At 40.3% G+C, this 18,467-nt stretch overlaps 1 long non-coding RNA gene across 1 annotated transcript; it reads left to right on the top strand.

The window, feature by feature from the left end:
• The first annotated feature begins 5,988 nt into the window (after positions 1-5,988).
• Positions 5,989-6,970, top strand: LOC107793329 (uncharacterized). Its single transcript, XR_001649698.2, has 3 exons — positions 5,989-6,127; positions 6,391-6,478; positions 6,687-6,970. It is a non-coding gene; the product is annotated as an uncharacterized LOC107793329 (long non-coding RNA).
• Positions 6,971-18,467: the final 11,497 nt, after the last annotated feature.

Here is an 18,467-nt window from a genome sequence, read left to right as displayed (position 1 = left end):
GAACTAGGTGGTATTCCTCCTCATGAACTGGGGCACTTTGTCACATCTTATCTATTTAGGTAGGCCGAATCAACAGATGATAGTTTTCCATATGAAGGCGATTACCTCTTGCTCACGAACATAAGATAATGTCCCTACTTCTACCCACTTAGAGAAATAGTTAGTTAAAACTAAGAGGAATTTTACGTTACTTCGTTAGGCGAAAGCAGTCCCACGATGTCCATTCCCTATTTAGTAAATGGCCATGGAGAGGTGAAAGACTGGAGGTGTTCACCTGCTTAGTGGATTATTGGGGTGTATCTTTGGCATTGCTCGCATTTCTTCACAAATTTTGAGGTGTCTTTCTTCATGCTGGGCCAATAATACCCGGTATGTATGAGGCACCCGACAAGTGCTCGATCACCGGAATGAGCATCCCATTGTCCTTCGTAGACTTTCTGGAGAACGTGTATTGTATTGTTTGGGTCTAAGAATTTTGTCAAGGGGTCGTCATACAATCATTTATAAAATTCGTTAAGAAGGAGGCTATATCTAGCGGTTTGCATTGTTAGCTTTTTGCCTTCCTTTTTGTCGCTTGGGAGTGCGCCGTCCTACAAGTAGTTAATAATACAATTGTGCCAGTCCCAAGATAAAATTTAAAGATCTTACCTCAATGTGGTCTAATGCCGAGCTAAGGAGATGAACTACATTCTTATCCCCATGCGTTATTCTTTTGGTGGCGGCGGCCAATTTGGCGAGGTCGTCTGCTTCGATGTTTTGAGTTCATGGGATTTGGGCGAGCTTACATTTGTCGAAATTAGGTAGCAATCTATAGATCTCGGTTTGATACTTCTGCAACCTCTACTCTTTGATTTGGAAAGTCCAGTAACTTGGTTGACTACGAGCTGAGAATCACAACGGAGCTTCAAGCGCTTCACCCCACACTTGAGTTCTAGTCTCAACCCTGCAATTACGGCCTCATACTCGACCTTGTTGTTAGTCATATCTGAGCACCTTATGGATTGGTGAATTATTTTACCGGTGTGAACCTCGAGCACGAGTCCCAATCCGGACCCAAAAGCATTGGATGCGCCATCAGTGTATATGATCCAAAGGTCCTGTGTTTGAAGAGAAGCTTGAGCGACTTCTTTTTTTGCCTCAGGCATTACGTTCGCGCTAAATCTGCGACAAAGTCGATGAGAACTTGTGAATTTATTGTTGTGCGAGGCTGATAAGTGATGTTGTGATCATTTAATTCAATGGCCCACTTGGTAAGCCTCCCCAACAGCTCGGGTTTGTGCAATATGCTTCTTAAAGGGAAAGTGGTGACGACTAAGATCGGGTGGCACTAAAAGTATTGCCTGAGCTTTCGTGAAGCTACGACCAGGTCCATGGCTATTTTCTCGAGGTGAGTGTACCTTGTCTCGATATCGACAAGTATTTTACTAATATAATAAATTCAAGATTGCGTACCTTTATTTTCTTGAACCAGGACCGCACGTACCGCTACTTCTGAGACGACGAGGTAAATGCGAAGGCGCTCTCCGGGCTCGGGCTTTGAGAGCAAGGGTGGTGATAAGAGGTACTCCTTCAGTTCTTGTAACGCTTGTACACACTCGGGCGTCCACTCGAGGCCGTTATCCTTTTTGAGTATTCTACAAAACATATGACACCTATCAGACGACCGTGAGATAAATCTGGACAGGGTGGCAATTCGACCGGTCAGTCTCTGGACTTGCTTATTTGTGGTTAGTTATTCTGGTATCCCGTTGATAGCCTTAATTTTATCTGGGAAGACCTCAATCCCTCGCTGTGATACAAAGAAGCCCAAATATTTCCCAAAGACTACGCAAAATACGCATTTCTCGAGGTTTAGTTTCATTCTCTACTTTCTTAGTATATCGTAGGCTTCCTTTAGATGGTCGATATGATCTTATGCCTTCACAGACTTGACCAACATGTTGTCGATATACACCTCAATGGTTTTGCCGAGTTGATCTTTGAAAATTTTCGTGACCAACCTTTGATAGGTAGCCCCTGCGTTCTTCAACCCGAATGACATGACTCTATAACAATTTGTTCCCCTGTAGGTGATGAACACGGTCTTCTCTTGGTCTTCCTCCTCCATGAGTATTTGGTTGTAACCTGAGTAGGCGCCCATAAAACTTAATAGCTCGTGTCCTATTGTTGCGTCTATGAGTTGGTCGATGTATGGCAACGAGAATGAATCCTTTGGGCATGCTTTGTTTAGATCTGTGAAGTCCTCACATATCCTCCATATCTCATTTTTCTTTTTAACCATCACCACATTGGCAATCCATTTGGGGTACTTCGATTATCTGATATAGCCATTTGCTAATAACTTTTCTTCTTCTTTGTGGACAACCTCATTGATTATGGGGTTGAACTTTCGTCATACATGTCTTACTAGGGGGTAGAAAGGTTGACATTCAGCCGGTGTGTGTCGATTTCTTTGGGGATGCCTGGCATATATGCATGACTAAATGAAAATAAATTAGCGTTAGTTAATAAGAATTGACTAAATTACCTAGGTCTCGGAGTTTGCAGCCGATATACGCCTTTTTGCTGAGGTTGCTATGATCTAGCTGGATGGGGTCGAGTCTTCTATGGTTGATCCTGCGGCTTCGACCATATCTAGGTCCATAATGACTTCTTTGGCTTCGACATGTGGCAACCTCAACCCTACTGATTGTTATGATTTGTTTACCTTTTCTTTCCTTTGGTGAGTTGTCGTGTCGTCCATGGCAATTCGATAGCCTTCCTGGGACGTACGTTGCTCGCCTCATATGTTGAATATTCCCCAAGGTGTTGTGAATTTGCTTACTTGGTATAAGCTAGAGGGGATGACTCTCATATGGTGTATCCACGGTCGTCCCACGGTGGCGTTGTATGCGGTGTCCTGGTCCATGATAAAAAGTGTTATCTCTAGAGTTACCCTACCGGCGAGGACGGGGAGTGTAATCTCTCCGAAAGTCCGTTCAACTGCATTATTAAAATAGGCTAGTGTAATACAATGCAACACTATCTTATCATCGAGTATCAACTGTGCGAGGACTCGAAGATGGATAATGCACACCCCACTTCCGTAATCTACCATAATTCTCTTAACATATGTATCTAATAATTGTAAAGTAATGATAAGTGCATCATTGTGATGAAAATTCAAACCATCGGCATCTGACTAATCGAAGATGATACTTTCTCCGAGTCCGTCATACCGTTCATGGGTGATCGATCTTTTGAGCTTGTGGGTGGCGGTAAATTTGATGTCGTTGATAGAGACATCGTCACTAACACCCATAATCATGTTGATAGTACGATTTGACGAAGGCGTCTTTGGTGGGCCTGGTCGTTCTCGACCCTTAGTTAAAGTGTTCTTGCCTTTGTCACCGAGTAGTTCTTTGAGATGCACTTGCTGCAGCAAGTTTGCTACTTCTAGTCTTAGGGCGATGCAATTTTCTATTTTCTGTCCACGTTCATGGTGGAACTCGTAGAGGGCGTCATATTTCCTGGTGCTTGGGTTGGACCTTATCTTCGGTAGACATTTTACCTTTGTTTCGAGCTTCTCAAGAGCGTAGACCTCCTCTGTAGGTGATACACAAAGGTTGTGAGCATATAGTAAGGGCGACATACCTCATTCATTCCTTTGAGTGCCTAATATCAACCTAGATGGGTCATCTTCATAACGAAAGGAGGGAACATGCGTCCTGAGTCATTCTATGCCTGACCTTGATACTAGGTGATATCTCCTTATGTTATCCCCACATTATTTCCTGGTCTCGGATTGTACCGAGGTGAGTCTTCGATTTGGTCCATTGAGGTCGTCGTCATATTTTCTGACCTCGGCACAGTAAGCATTATGGATTTCGTCTGAAGTGGCCCGTGGGTACTTCATTAATCGACTCAGTAGATTTCTGGTCGCCCTCGAACCCTCTCTGCTCAACCTATTCTGAAAGGCCACCACGGCCATCCCTCCGGAGACGTTTGTTAGGGTCATCCTCTCTATGTTAAATCGGGCTAGGAAGTCCCTTAATCTTTCTCCATGAGATTATTTGATGGGGAAGATATCAGTCACCCTTGTTTCAGCTATCTTGGCCCCGGCATGCGCCGCTACGAACTTGTCGACCATCTTTTCGAATGTTTGTATGGAATAAGCTGGCAGCTGTGAGTACCACGTTAGTGCTCCTCCAGTGAGTCTCACCGAATATTTTCAGCAAAATGGACGATACCTGCTCTTTAGTGAGGTCGTTGCCTTTCACGACGATGACATAATGGGTTCATGATATTCAAGATCGGTCGTGAATTATGAGATATGGGGGCATCTTGAAGGTATTTGGTATGGCGTGTGAAGCCGCTTCTTCCGTGTACAACTATTCCATAAACCTGCCGACATCTCTTTTTGATAATAATTTGGTGGTACCTGGTATTTTGTCTACACGTTCCTAGTGCTCTTTCATTTGGTCCCTGAGTGCTCTATTCTCGTTTTCCATTTCTTCCATTATTTTTCAGTACAACATCGAGGACGTTATCACCTACACTACCAGTAATAGTGTGAGTTTTACATGAAATCGTAGGGTTTGGTTGGTCGTCGTATTCGTTAATGCGTTGTGTTACACAGATTCTCGTGGTTTCTGTAGTTGTGCATGGAGTTTGTTTACTGAGCACACTACTAGAGGATTAGTTAGCCATGCTTCGAGAAGCGTTTTCATAGCGGGTGGCGCCCTCTCTCCCATGGACGTGGAGGCCCCTATCCCGTTTGGTTTTGTTGTGCTGCAGAAATGTGCATGCGACTTATCTCATCTAGGAGAAGTCGTGGGTGTCACCTCCTCATCTTGGATGTCACCTCCTCATCTTGGATGTCATAGTCTTCATTGATGGCACTCATGAGGTTGAGGGGAACATTATCTATTTCCCTCGTTCCGTTTCCTTGTTTACACGCCATGGAGATTTTTGTACGCACAGAGAAAAAAGATAAACTTTGTGATTTGTTAGATTAACAAGTCACGTGAGTTATCGGTCTAATGAAAACTAAAAAATTGGCTGAGAAGATCCCACAGACGGCGCCAAACTGTATGACCCAAAATTTAGATCTAGGTTTATACAATCAAATTTTATAATAAAGTAGGGTTAATCTTAGCTAATATTAATATCCAAAAGATAGACCAAATATTTTTATAGTAAGATCCCACGTGTGCTATTGAGTGGTAATAAATGACGACAATAATGAAATAGTAAATGATTCAAGAATATGAAAGGTATCAATAAATAATAGTAAATGATATTTAAGTAAATAAATGGATAGAGGTCACCCGAAAAAGGTGAGATTCCTTAAAAATCCTTCTAACAAGGGTAGATAACGATAAGCCTTTGAATATTCAAATCCTCTTTGGATCGAGGGAAAAAAGATAGATAAAGATATGAGAAAAATGTGAACTTTGTATGTGTATGATAAAGAAAGAATATTTAGAGAATGTCAATGTATTATTCTTTACAACGAATGTCCAATCCCGTTTATAACTACATATATTTCTATTTATAAGAATATATGTGCTACAAAACCCTAAATAATAGGATTGGGAGGAATATTCACTGGAATATTCTCTAGGGAACCATCATCATAGAACTAGCCGTTACTACTTTAATAAAGGGAGTGCTCATTCTCGCCTTTATCCTCTGTTGAGTCACCTCGGCCTCGTCGACGACGTGTCGTTTCTCATGACATCGGCCTTTTGAAGCCAAACCATTGTATCATGTTGACAATACGTGGCCGTCGTCGAATGCTTCCTTAATGTTGACTTGATCCACATATAATTATGATAATTTTTAGCCCATTGATAAAGGTCAAAAGGGAAAGCTTGAGGTTAGTTTTAAATGACAAAAAAGTGCATACAGTATTGCAGTAAGGGAAGAATACATTTCAAATCTCCCGATAAGGCTTATATACTTAATAAGTCATGGTCTGACCCTTGAAACTTTAGGCTCGTATAAATAGGTACTTATCTGATTATCAAGTTAGAAATTGGAATTAATTTTCTTCTGTTTATTTGGAACATATCGCTGTGATTTTGTGAGAGGATATCGAGGATGAGTGAGCCACCAAAGTACGCGTATCCCTACCCTGCTCAAGGTAAATCCCTGTAACTCTAGCTTGGTGAGTGGTGAATAACATAAAGTTGTAGGGTGTCTTGTTTAACTTTAATTTGATGGGGTTTTAACTTCCTATTCTTGACTGACGTACTTTAATTTTAGTTCTTGTTCTTCTGGTAAAATCAAACTTCCCATAGCTCTCATCTTAAGTACTAGCTAGCTCTCTCAATCCTTTTTTTTTCTTTTATCCCATAACATAATTTATTTGATTTTGTTTAAATGGAAACATATATATGTTGCTAGGATATTATCAAGGTCCACCAGTGATGCCGCCACCACAATATTATACAGCTCCTCCCCCAAGAAGGGAACCTGGCTTTCTTGAGGGATGGTAAGTGTTTTTTTATTATTTTTTGCTCTTTTTTTAAAAGAGTTTGCTTTCAGCTCCAACTATAATTACATATATAAAAGAAAATTAAAATTTATGTAGAATTTTAAATCTAAATCTTGAATTCGTCTCTGTTGTGTGTATTTATTTTGAGGAAAAAAAGGGCCTAAAAGTATTTAATACAAGTTTTTAAAATGATGTGTTGATGCAGTCTGGCAGCTCTGTGTTGTTGTTTCCTGATTGATGAGTGTTGCTGCGACCCTTCCATCCTCTTCATATGTTGATATTTAGTATTTAATTTCTAGCTATCTCTCTTATGAGAAGATATAATATATTGTACGTGTTAAACAATCTCTTAATTTTCCTTGCTTCAAATTTGTATCAATCAGCCTGTTTCCGTAGATAAATCTACATAATTGTCTTTATAATTAGAGATCAGACCCTGTAAACTCTGCTCATCTTTTAATAGTAGTAATATATATCCTATTTCCTTCATTTACAGAATCATACTGTCCTTCAAGCTCATCTACTCTGGAAATTTAAATTTATCTTTTCTTTATTGTTTTTCTTCTCTTGACCAAGTTCATTAAACCGGTGTGTTCAATAACTTACAAATGCTTTTTATTTTGTTATTACAACTTAGGAAGGGAATCCTAACAATTTACATCTTCTTGATAGGGAGCGTTTTACTCTTTTTGTAGACTATGCGAATTCAGATTAGTAAGGCGTTTCGAATAAGGGGTTGTTAAAAAAAGTTAGGAAGGTAAATAAAAAGGTTACAAATACCTTTCAACTTTCGGTGAAAGCATTACTCAGGCTGAAAGTAAACTTAAGTAGTAGCCAGTAGGGTTTGGGTCCCTAGGTCTTCATCTAGTTTGAATTTTCCAAACAGGATCAAAAATTTCTTGAAGTTGTAGAAGTAGACTTTTTTTGCATCAAAAATTAATTTGAATTCGCAATCAAATGAAAAATGTTTCTAATCACAAAAGATTAGATTGAAAGATAAGGAGGGCCGTAACACATTATTGCCGGCATTACATAGACAACATGCACATATTGGTCAACTTTACACCTCATCTTTCCACTTTAGCACTGTTAAAAAGATAAGGAAGGTTGATGTATCCAAGAAGTTAAAACCATAATTTACGCTATAAATTGTATTAAGGGGAAACCGCAAAAAAAGAAGAAGGACATATTCCAAAACTAATTAAACGATCTGGAGTTTGTACCATCTACAGAGAATTCTATGACTGTCAAAAAAGTTAGCATGACTTCTCTGATTTGTGCCCATAATCCACTCTCGTCGCAAGTTTTAATCAGAAACTCCAGGATTTGAGGCTTATGTTTTAATCAGAGGTTTCAGGATTTGAGTCTTATGGGTTCCTACCGTAATTTCAAATTAATATGAAATAATATCTGGGATCACAGTTAGATATTTACAAATATTTAGTGAATTTCTTAATATAAATACATGATCTACGCAAAAGTTACTGGATTTCCGGGAACCCATAGTAAATACTCTAGGTCCGCCCCTGATTAGGGGTGTACATGGACCGGATTGGTTCGGTTTCTATCAAAACCGAACCAACTATATCGGTTTTGATTGTTTTGGTTTTATCGGGTTTTTCGGATTTTTTTGTTATATGAATATTGTTTCAATCTTTCTTTATTAAATTTTAGATAAGTAAATATATGATCTATTAAATATTCTTATGAAAGAATTTTCTTAGTAATACATGATAGTTATTTTTTAATCGTCTGACAATAATTTTATGTTGATGTAAACTTTTAAGATTAATCGAATTTAATAATTAAACATAAAAATAAATATGAACCTATGTAATGATATGTTCTATTTAATTTTAAATTATCGAAATACCATTTCAAATTTGAAAAGATATAAGAATTTAACAGATCTTGACATATAAATATAGAAAGACAAAGAGATTGACACATTTCACTAACACTTGATAAGAAAGTGACCATACAACCAATTATTTAAAGTTAATAAATATGGAGCACTTCATATTTAACTAAATATTACATCCTATAAGAGAATCGCAAATATTTCTAAATATTTTTAAAGAAAATTCTATATTTATATATCGGGTTGGTTCGGATTTTTTTTTACTTAATACAAAACCTAATCGGATTTTTTAATCGGTTTGGTTTGACTTTTCGGTTTGGTGCGATTTTCCGGTTTGGTTTGTACACCTCTAGTTTTAATTATAAGCTTGAAGCAAGAAATCAACTTTGTTAGCAAGTTGATTGAACCCAAGTTCAAATGATCACCCAACTTGTTGTTGGGGTAAAACAGTCCAAAAGATATTCTTAACATGATGTAATATTATCCGCGTGTGAGACTTTATTCACATGTCCAATACTTGTGTGTTTGTTGTACCCAAAAGCTTGAGTGAAACCAATCGAAAAGCATATTATGGTCCTAAACCTTTAGTCTATACCATTAGTTTCGCCATGTAACAGAGAAGCACAAAGTAGTCGGAGTAAACTTAAATATGTAGTGTCTTGGTTCATATTTCTTTTTAGTTATTTTAGGTGAATGATCTTTTGTAATATTGCAAAAATGTTTTGTTGAAATGTGTCTAAAAGATTCTAATTCTTGGTCTTCATGGAGTATTATTTATCACAGAAACAATCCCTAAGTTATATTGGATCTTCACACAATAGTATATGAACCAAATGACCCCTAAATGTTTTTTCTTTTTATTTGTTTAAAGTTTAGGAAGGGAAATACAGAAAAAAGAAGTACAAATACTTTTTAAGTTTCGACGAGAGGGTTAAAAGTCTTATTAATCCGTCCCATTAATAAGTGGGGTTGGTCCCTTCATGTCTCGATCGTTTTTTGATTTTTCTTTTCAGAAAGGTCGCTGCCACAATGAAGAAACCAGATATACTTTTTTCTTGTATGACTCGACTAATTATATTGCAACAAAAAATTGAATTCTCAATCAAATTAAAGTATTTCTAATCACAAACAATCGAAAGAGTAGATAACATGCCACTCTTTTCAAATTGGTCTCTGCTTTCCACAATTCCACTTCATTTATTTCCACTTAATTCAGACCTAACAAAAAAGATAATGAAGGCTGATTTTTTAACGAAGTTAATACCACCATTTACGCAATGGAAAGTAAGGGAGGAACCAACAAAAGGAACACATACTCCAAGCGAATCGCTTTGAATTTTAGCCACTCACAGCGAATGCACTGGAATTTATCTTCAATGTTCAAACTGTCAAAGACGTACAACCCCAATATAAAATAGGTGTGATTCTGTTTTTGTTTTTTCCAGGTTTTTTCTAGTTACTAGTTAATATCCTCTACTTTGCACTAAAATGTTGGCACTAATGATTTTTAAAAAAAATAATTAGATCAATGTCACGACCCAAAACCCACTATAGGTCGCGATGACGCCCAACGTCGCCGTTAGCCAAGTCAACAACTTAATTATTCATTTTATTATTTTCGAAATCATAATTGTAATTAAGTAAAGAGGTTTACAACTCTAAAATCACGGGTACGTACATAACTAGTAGTCTGAAAAAGGAAATGAAAGGTGATAATAATATACAAATTTGTAGTCATCAACTAGAACATCCCAAAATACGGTGTCACAAGTGCATAAGAATTTACTAAGGAGTACAATAATAATGCAACATCTGTCTAGAATGTAAATAAGACAGGCTAAAGTAAGTCATACGATGGGGATTTTGTGGGCTGCGATACATAGCCTGGAATTTGCAGCTCACCATAAAGTTCCCTCAGCAGCTGCGCTTATGCGCCAAGGTGACCACCAAATAAACCTATCAGATCATGCACATTTAGTGCAGAAGTGCAGCATGAGTGTGTAAATCAACGCGTACCCAGTAAGTATCTAGCCTAACCCCCGAGAAGTAGTGACGAGGGGTCGACATCGACACTTACTAGAGGTCCAATAAAGCTATATAATAAATTATAAGCAGATATGAAACACACAACAATAATGGGATAAATCTGTAAGTTACATAATCATCCAAAGATTTCTTTTAAAGGTATGAAATTTCCAATCTTGTATTCTACCTCAACAACTCAGATGTATCAAGTACCAGTATCAAACGGATAAGAAATACCATATAAAATGCCAGGCAGCTATCACGACCCAAAATCTGACAAGTCGTGATGGCGCCTATCTCAATACTAGGCAAGCCGATAACATCAATAACCCTTGATTTCCTTTAAGTTTGAAAAACATAATATTTAGATACAATACAAAATCCCACAAATACTGATACGAACACTCCCAAAATCTGGTGTCACTGAGTACATGAGCATCTATTATGAATACAAGTCTGAAAAATACGGTCTATAATAGTCTGAGACCAAATACAGCAAACAAAGAGATAGGGAAGGAGAGACAAGGTTTGCGAAACACGACAGCTACCTCAGAATCCCCGAAAAAGCAACTGCGCGGAAAAATCAACACCTGTTATGCCCGAAAACACCTGGATTTGCACACGAAGTGCAAGGTGTAGTATGCGTACAACTAACTCATCAAGTAACAATAATAAATAAGGAATTGAAGATAGTGACGAGCTATACAGTTATAGTTCACTTTCCGTAATTTCAGCAAAGAATAAACATACTTTCAAATCCAGCAGTTTAAGTTAAATCAATTCTATACAGTTCAAGTTTATGTATTCCGGATATAAAATCTTTCAGAAAATTTCTCAACAATGACAGATAGCAACTAAATGCAATCACAAATGAAAAGCAAGTACAGAACAATCATTCACTGGGCTCCCATCCTTCAGCACTTACACTCAATGGGTACCCGCGCTCACTAGGGGTGTACAGACTCTGGAGAGGCTCTTACAGCCCAAGCGCTATAATCCGCACGGACAACTCACGTGCTATAGTATCAATATCTGGATCCGCATGAACAACTCACGTGTTGCACGGGCAACTCACATGCTATAGTATAATAATATCTGGATCCGCGCAGACAACTCACGTGCTGCAATAATATCTCACAATCAGGCCCCCGACCCTGCTCAGTCATAAATCTCTCCAGTCTCTTGGACTCTCAATAGTCATGATACTCAGCCGAAATAACAATAATATGATGCATCAATAATGAACAATAAAGACTGAGATAAAATAAATAAGTAATTTGTGCCTGAGTACAAAACAATAATTTAGCAGATAATTTAACATATACACGACCTCTGTGGGTTCCAACAGTACCAACATATAGCCTAAACATGGTTTCTAACATGACTTTCAGTCAAATTTCCAACACACATAGAGAGAAAATAGCTAAGAACAAGTTATTCAACTTTACAGTTTCACGAGACGGACCAAGTCACAATCCCCCCGGTACACGCCCATATGCACGTCACCTAGCATGTGCGTCACCTCCAAAGTAATCACATGATACCAAATTCCGGGGTTTCATACCCTCAGGACCAGATTTATAACTGTTACTTACCTCAAACCATGAAATTCTTATTATGGGATGTCTTTTCCTCGTGAATTGGCCTCCAAACGCCTCAAATCTAGTCGTAAATAATTTGATTCAGTCAATAAAATTTATTGGAATTAATTTCATAAGAAAATGCTAATTTTTCATAAAAATCCGAAATTTAGCTCAAAAATCACTTGTGGGTCCCATGTCTCGGAACCCGACAAAAGTTATAAAATATGAACGCCCATTCAACCACGAGTCCAACCATATAAATTTTACTCAAATCCGATATCAACTCGACCCTCAAATCTCCAAATTAAACCAAGTGGGTTTTCACAATTTTCCAACTTAATTAACCAATTAAATGTTAAAAACAACCATGGATTCGGATAATTTAACCAATATTGAGTTAAGAACACTTACCCCATTGTTTTTCTTGAAAAACTCCCTAAAATCGCCTCTTCTCGAGCTCCAATCCGTCAAAAATGGAAAATGGGACGTCCCATTTTCAGAACTTAAACTCTCTGCCCAAACATTTGCTCTACGAGATCGCGAACATTCACACGCGATCGCGAAGAACAATTTTTCCACTGCCCAAATTAAATCTACGCGATTGCGAACTCTTCCACGTGATCGTGATGCATAACTTCAAAGACCTAAGCGATCGCAGACACATTCACGTGATCGCGAAGCGCAAGCTTCCAGCTCTACGCGATCGCAGCCCTCTTCATGCGTTCGCGAGTCACAAAATTCCAGAGCTGCACGACCATATCCCTTTTCACTCGATCGCGTAGAACAAACCTCAACAGTCCCTAGTTAACCCTACGCGATCGCATAGAACAAAAATCCACTTCCCAACTAAGCCTATGTGATCGTGTCCCAATCTTCGCGATCGTGAAGAAGGTTTGAAACACTAGAAATCAGTAGCTACTAGGAGTGCAAAAATGAAGGAAAATAATCCGAATGCCATCCAAAACACGCCCGAGCCCCTCAGGACCTCAACCAAATATACCAACAAGTCCTAAAACATCATATGGACTTAGTCGAACCCTCAAATCACCTCAAACAACGCTAAAACCATGAATCATACCCCAATTCAAGCCTAATGAACTTTGAAATTCCAAGTTTCCATAAACAACAACGAAACCTATCAAATCACGTCCGATTGACCTCAAATTGTGCACACAAGTCATAAATGACATAACGTACCTATTAAAATTTTCAAAATCTGATTTTGACCCCGATATCAAAAAGTCACCCCCCAGGTCAAACTTCCCAAAAATTCGACTTTCGCCATTTTAAGCCTAATTCTACTACGGACCTCCATATAATTTTCCGGACACGCTCCGAAGTTCGAAATCACCATACGGAGCTATTTGAATCATCCAAATTCAAATCCGAGTTCGTTTACAGATAAGTCCACATCCGGTCAACTTTTTTAACTTAAATTTTTAATTATGAGACTAAGTGTCTCGTTTCACTCTGAATTCATTTCGGACCCGAACCAACAAATTCAGTAAGTCATAAAATGACTGTAAAGCATAAATTGAGAAGTACATGGGGAAAAGAGGTTATAATACTTAAAACGACCGGCCGAGTCGTTACATTCTCCCCCTTTTAAACAAATGTTCGTCCTCAAACGGGTTTAGAATCATACCTGGAGTCTCCAATAGGTGTGGATATTTTCTTCGGATCTCCTGCTCAATCTCCCAAGTAGCTTCTCCAACTGGCTGGCCTCTCCACTATACCTTCACTGATGCTATGTTCTTTGACCTCAGTTTTCGAACCTGCTGGTCTAAAATAGCCATCGGCTCCACATCATAAGTCAAATTACCGTCCAACTGTACTGTACTGAAATCCAGAATATGAGACGGATCCCCGACATACTTTCGGAGAATGGATACATGGAACACTGATGAACACATGATAGATTAGGTGGCAAAGCAAGTTCATAAGCCACCTCTCCAATCTTCTTAAGTATCGCAAAAGGCCTAATATACCGAGGGCTCAACTTTCCCTTTTTCCCGAACTCAACACACCCTTCATGGGTGAAATCTTAAGCAGAACCTTCTCCCCAACCATGTAAACAACATCACAAACGTTCCTGTCGGCATACCTCTTCTGTCTAGACTGTGCCGTGCGAAGCCGTTCCTGAATCACTTTGACCTTCTCTAAACACATCTTGAACTAAGTCAGTACCCAATAGCCTAGCCTCACCCAGCTCAAACCAACCCACCAGGGACCGGCACCGTCTCCCATAAAGCCTCATACAGAGCCATCTGACTGGTAGCAATTATTATAAGCAAACTCTCCGAGTGGAAGAAATTGATCCTAAGAACCCCCAAAATTAATGACACAAGCGCGTATCATATCCTCTAATATCTGAATAGTGCGCTCGGAGTGTCCGTTCGTCTGAGGATGAAATGTTGAACTCAACTGAACCTGTGTGCCCAATTCTCACTGCACTGCTCTCCAAAATTGTGATATAAACTACGGGCCCCGATCTGAAATGATGGACACTGGTACACCATGTAGGCAAACAATCTCGCGGATATAAATCTCAGCCAACCGCTCCAAAGAATAATTGGTACCAACTGGAATAAAATGTGTGGACTTAGTCAGTTGATCTACAATCACCCAAACCGCATCAAACTTCCTCAAAGTCCGTGGAAGCCCAACTATGAAGTCCATTGTAATACGCTCCAATTTCCACTCCGGAATTTCAAGTCTCTGAAGCAATCCTCCCGGTCTCTGATGCTCGTACTTTACCTGTTGACAATTTAATTACCGAGCTACAAACCCAACTATATCTTTCTTTATACGCCTCCACAAATTGTGCTTCCTCAAAATCCTGATACATCTTCACGGCTCCTGAATGAATGGAGTACCGCGAACTATGAGCTTCCTGGAGAATCAACTCACGCAACTATCTACATTAGGTATACATAGTCTGCCCTGCATCTGTAATACACCGTCATCTCCAATAGTGACTTCCTTGGCATTACCGTGCTGAATTGTGTCCTTAAGGATGAGCAAATGGGGATCATCATACTAGTTCTCTCTGATCCGATCATATAAAGAAGACCGAGAACTCAGACAAGCCAAAACTCGATTTGGCTCGAAAACATCTAATCTAATAAACTGGTTGGCCAAGGCCTGAACATCCAAGGCTAAAGGCCTTTCTGCTACCGGTAAGTATGCTAAGCTGCCCAAACTCCCCGCCTTATGACTCAAGGCATCGGCCAGCATATTGGCCTTTCCAGGATAATAGAGAATGGTAATGTCATAATCCTTAAGCAACTCCAACCACCTTCACTGACGCAAATTAAGATCCTTCTATTTAAACAAATGTTGTAGACTCCGATGATTGGTATATACCTCACATAGGACACCGTACAAGTAATGCCGCCAAATTTTCAGGGCATGAACAATAACTTCTAACTCAAGATCATGGACCGAGTTTTTCTTATCATGCACCTTTAACTGTCTGGACACATAGGCAATCACCCTACTGTCTTGCATAAGCACTGCGCCGAGACCAATACGCGATGCATCACAATATAAAGTATAAGACTCTGAACCTGTAGGCAACTCTAATATTGGAGCTGTAGTCAAAGCTGTTTTGAGATTCTGAAAGATCTCTTCACATTCATCCGACCACCTGAACGGAGCACCTTTATGGGTCAATTTAGTCATAGGTGATGCAATAGACGAGAATCCCTCCACGAAGCGATGATAATAACTGGCCAAGCCGAGAAAACTCTGAATCTTAGTAACTGAAGATGGCCTGTGCCAACTCTGAATTGCCTCTATTTTCTTCGGATCCACCTTAATTCCTTCACTGGACACTATATGTCCCAAGAATGCCACCGAATTAAGCAAGAACTCACACTTAGAGAATTTGGCATAAAGTTTCTCCTCTCTCAATCTCTGTAATACAATACCCAAGTGTTGTGCATGCTCCTACTCGCTACGTGAGTACACCAGGATATCATCAATAAATACTATGACAAATAAATCAAGATATGACTGGAATACACTATTCATCAAATGCATAAATGCTTCTAGGGCATTGGTTAGCCCAAAAGACATCACAAGAAATTCATAGTGGCCATAACGAGGTTTGAATGTCGTCTTTAGAATATCTGAATCCCGAATTTTCAACTGGTGATACCCAGATCTCAAATCAATTTTGGAGAACACCCTCGCACCTTGAAGCTGGTCAAATAAGTCATGAATACGCGGCAAGGGATATTTATTCTTGATTGTAACTTTGTTCAACTGCTATAATCGATGCACATCCGTATAGTACCATCTTTCTTTTTCACAAACAGAACTGGTGCACCCCAAGGTGACATACTAGGCCTAATAAACCCCTTTTCAAGGAGTTTCTGAAGTTGCTCTTTCAATTCTTTTAACTCAGTTGGTGCCATGCGATACAAGGGAATAGAAATGGGCTGAGCGCCATGCACCAAGTCAATACCGAAATCAATATCCCTGTCGGGTGGCATACCCGGTAGGTCTGCAGGAAATACATCCAGAAAGTCTCGCACGACCGGTACTAAATCAATAATAGGAGTATCTGCATCAACATTTCTCACAAAAGCCAAATATGACAAACATCCCTTTCCCACCATATGTTGGGTCTTCAAATAAGAAATTACCATGCTAGGAATAAAATCTAGAGAACCTCTCCATTCAACCTTTGGCAACCCCGGCATCGTCAACGCCACGGTTTTTGCGTGACAGTCCAGAATAGCATGGCATGGAGACAACCAATCAATACCTAGGATTACATCGAATTCAACCATACCAAGTAATAAGAGATCAACTCTAGTCTCCAGTTCCCCAATAGTTACCACACATGACCGAAACACACGGTTCACAGTAATAATATCGCCCACCGGTGTAGATACACAAACAAGTAAAACTAAGGACTCACAGGGCATATCCAAATAACGAGCATAATACGATGATATATATGAATAAGTGGAACTAGGGTCAAATAACATAGAAGCCTCCATGTGGCACACTGAAACAATACCTGTGATCACTGCATTTGAAGCAACAACATCGGACCTGGCAGGATAAACATAGAAATGGGCTTGATCACCACCTAATCGGCCTCCCCCTCTTAGGCAACCCCTAGCTTCCTGACCCCCACCCCGAGCTAGCTGGGCGGGTGGTGGAACTGCTGGTGCTGGTACCATCAGTCGAGAACTCTGTTGTGGACCCCACTCAACAGCCTAGGACAATCTCTCTTGTAAAGACCAAATTCTCCGCACTCGAAACAACCCCTCCTCTGACTGAACTGCTGCTCCTGATAACCCGAGGAATTGCTTGTAGAAGCCTGAGCGGACGAGGCATGATGAGAACTCCGTGCTGGTAGTGCACTAAATGAAGACTGGCCTGAGTGAGTACTATAAGAACTGTGGCTAGCTGATGCACCACGATGAGCTGGACGACCCGTATGAGCGTGTCTGTAAGAACAACCCTTATCGCGGTAAAACTAAACCCCTAAAGGAACACCGCTGAAATCACTTGAACCACGAGGCCTCTTAGCCTCCTTCTCAACCCCTTCCTGGTTGCGAACCATCTCAACATGACGAGCAATGTCGACCACCTCGTTGAAAGTAGCAGTAGACACTCTCTCTCTAGTCATGAGCAATCGTAGCTGAAAAGTGAGGCCAACAATGAATCTCCTAATCCTCTCCCTATCAGTGGGAACTAACCAGGCTGCTTGACGAGCCAACTCAGAAAATCTCATCTCGTATTGCGTCACAAACATACCATCTTGACGTAACTACTCAAACTGTCTGCGCAGCTCCTCTTTGCGAGATTACGGCACAAACTTCTACAAAAAGAGAACAGAGAACTCCTGCCATGTAAGTGGTACTGCACCAACCGGCCTGCGCCTCTCATAAGCCTCCCACCATATGAAGGAAGCCCCAGAAAATTGAAAAGTAGTGAACGAGACCCCACTAGCCTCCAGAATACCCGCTGTCTAAAGCATCCGTTGATACCTATCCAAACAACCCCGAGCATCCTCTGACTCAGTACTGCTAAATGGTGGAGGTCGAAGCCTCTCAAATCTCTCAAGTCTCCTCTGCACATCATCTGCCATAACAGGAACTACCGAGGCCTGAGCAACTGCAACAGGCTGGGCTGGTGGTGCCCCCAGTATATGAAGTCCCTGTACTACCTGGTCTGGAGTACGGGCAACAGGGGTATGAGTACCTCCCCCGGCCTGAGAAGTGGTAGGTGTGGCCTGAGCAGAAACCACCTGAGCAAGACCAGTGCAAACTGTCAATATCTGGGCCAAAGTCTCCTGAAGGTCTGGAATCTCAATGGGCACATCTGGTGCCTGAACTGGTCCTGTCGGCTCAGCTATATCTGGAATTTGCTCCTGAGCTGGAGAAACTGGTGGTACTATAGGTGCTGGTCCAACTGTGGTACGAGCTACACCTCGACCTCTACCTCGGCCCCGGCCTCTCGCGGCCCTAGCTAGTGGCACTGGTGGCTGACCGTC

Source organism: Nicotiana tabacum, chromosome 17 (genome assembly GCF_000715075.1).
Source record: "Nicotiana tabacum cultivar K326 chromosome 17, ASM71507v2, whole genome shotgun sequence".
Taxonomy (NCBI): Eukaryota; Viridiplantae; Streptophyta; class Magnoliopsida; order Solanales; family Solanaceae; genus Nicotiana; species Nicotiana tabacum.
The sequence above is the reverse complement of the archived record's forward strand: the minus strand, read 5'-3'. Positions and strand labels throughout refer to the sequence as shown.